Genomic DNA, 2,437 nt, shown 5'->3' on the forward strand with positions numbered 1-2,437 from the left:
CTGCCCGGTGGGGTGGCCGCTGGCCTCACGTCGCCCCTGAGCACTAAACTGTATGCAGCTAGTGAGGCTGTGGAACTGAATTTTTATTAAATTTAACTTTAATTAATTTGAATGTAAAAAGCTACGTGTGGCTAGACGCTCCCGTAACGGCCAGCACAGCCGGAGTAAGGTCTGGGTTCAGGGGTCCGGGGAGAAGGCTCTGAGAGGGTCAGCAAGGGGTCTGCTCGGGACGGCCTGTGAGTAGATGAGGATCGGGTGTGTGTGTGAAGGGTGAGGCCCCGCGGCTGCAGGCGCTTCCGTCTCCGCCCAGGCGGGGAGCTGGGGAGCACTCACCCGTGGGTGGGTTGGCCGGTGCACTGGGCTCACGGCTTCCGGAACATTCGGTCCCACCTCGAGCGCTGTAGAAAGTGCAGCTTCCCGTCTGGCGTCTCCGAGGACCCTCTGGCTCGGACCTCCAGCTTCTGGTCAACGCAGGACATTGACGCCTCTTCAGGCATCCAGCTGAGGCCCTGCTCCAGAGCACAAGCGCTGACTCAGCAGCACAGTGCCCACTGCCCTTATCCTCTGCTGAGTCACGCTGAATCTGTGTCACCGCAGGCCACGGTGTGGGGACCAGAGGGGCCGGGTGCCCATGCGTCCAGGGAAACGCCACGTGGACCCTCAGGGGGCGGGGCGATGCGAGCCCATTTCTCGGGCAGGAGAGGTGAGGTGGTCCCACTGGGCTGAAAGGCGCGGTGGCACCCGGCCTGGCTCCTCCAGAGCCTGCAGGGCCTCTGGAGTCAGAGCTGGAAGCAGCTGCAGACCCCCAGCCCGTAAGCCAGTGTTGCCCGATGGCAACACTGTGTGGGTGTGTTTTCAGCCTCGCTGGCCAGAGCCAGAGGTCGGCGTCTGTCGGGGCTGCTGGGCCTCCCGACAGAGTCGGGGCGGGGGCGGGGGCGGGGCGATGAGCCCAGAGGGTGGGGACGTGGCCAAGGTCGCGCTGTGTGGGGGGCAGAGCTGGGAGGTAAAGCGCCTGGGGGGTGGAGTCCTGGGCTCTGGAGGGAGGACTCAGCTCCAATCGCAGCTCTGCCTCGGGCTGGTTGCTTTACCTCCCTGGGCCTCAGTTTCCTCATCTGCAGAATGGTGTCACAGCGCTGCCTCAGGGGTGGACGCGAGCCGGCCACGGCCCACGGCAAACACTCAAAAGCACTAACATTTGTGCAGCCGGTTCTGTTCTGGGCACCTTCCGTGCCAGCCTGCGCAGGACAGCTCCCCTCCGGAGGGCGCGGCGCAGACGTCTGACCCCAGGTGGGCGGCTCCAGGCTGCGCTCCTTGCCGCGACCCCGCAGGCAAGGCTGGTTCCGGGGCCATTAGGGCAGCGCCGTTCTCCTCAGTCCTGCAGCCCACGGCTCCTGAAGCCCACGGCTCCCGTTCTCCGCTGAGGCCCGGCCCCAGCTCCCCCGTCCTGCCCTGCCGATCACGGCCTCTGCTCCCTGGAGACCTCCCGGCCTGCCTGTGGTCTCGGGAGATTCTGAGCTCGGCTCCACATGCACTGATTCACTCTCTTGTCCACTCACTCATCCAGCACGCGTCCACCGGCCCCGCGGTGAGCAGGCTGTCTGTGGATGTGGCCCCGAACTTGACCTGCCCCGGGGGCTCAGGCTGGGAGGGCGAATCGATGGCAGAGGAACAAGTCACCCTAATCAGTCACAGGAGCAGTGGGGCAGGGGCAGCTTTCCCAGGGTTTGCTGAGCCGTCGGGGGCCCCCCAGAAGAGGTGACATGACGTGGACGGAGATGTGGACGGCAGTCCTGGCAGGGCAGGTGCAAGGCACCTGTGGTGAGGAAAAACAAGGTCTGTTGGAGGAATGGAGAGAGCAGCCCCCTGGACGTCCAGGCTGGCAGGGCCGGGGGTGGCTGTGGCTAGAGTGCAGCAACAGGGCCTGCGGGTGCCCTCGGAGGATGGTGGTGTCCCTTTCCAATGGGTGACTTGGCCTGACCTGGGCCTGCAGTCTCTGTGGGGTCAGAGGGAGGCCCGAGGCTGCGTGGCTGGGAAGGGGCAGAGCCAGAGTGGGCCCGGATCTGAAAGCCTCTGGGGCGGGTGTCTCCTCAACACCGGGGTTAAGTGGACTCATTTTGTCAACCTTTTCTTCATGCTTCTGCTTAAATAAAGCGTGTGAGCGTGTTCACGCGTCCGCCACGTGACCACCACCCAGGTCAGGCCCTGGCAGCCCGCGGGCAGCCCCACTCCGACGGCATCGCCGAGAACCGACAGGCCCGTTTGGAGGCACGTGTGTGGCCCTGCATCTAGGTCCCTCGCTGGGAACGCGTCTGCAGCGCTGGCTCACGTGACTGGTCCGCGTCGCCGCTGCGCCGTGTGGATGTGCACGGTGTGTTCATCCTTCCTCTTCTTTTTTTTTTTTTTTTTTTTTTTTTTTTTGCGGTACGCGGGCCTCTCA

The sequence above is a fragment of the Physeter macrocephalus genome, chromosome 14 (genome assembly GCF_002837175.3).
Source record: "Physeter macrocephalus isolate SW-GA chromosome 14, ASM283717v5, whole genome shotgun sequence".
Taxonomy (NCBI): domain Eukaryota; kingdom Metazoa; phylum Chordata; class Mammalia; order Artiodactyla; family Physeteridae; genus Physeter; species Physeter macrocephalus.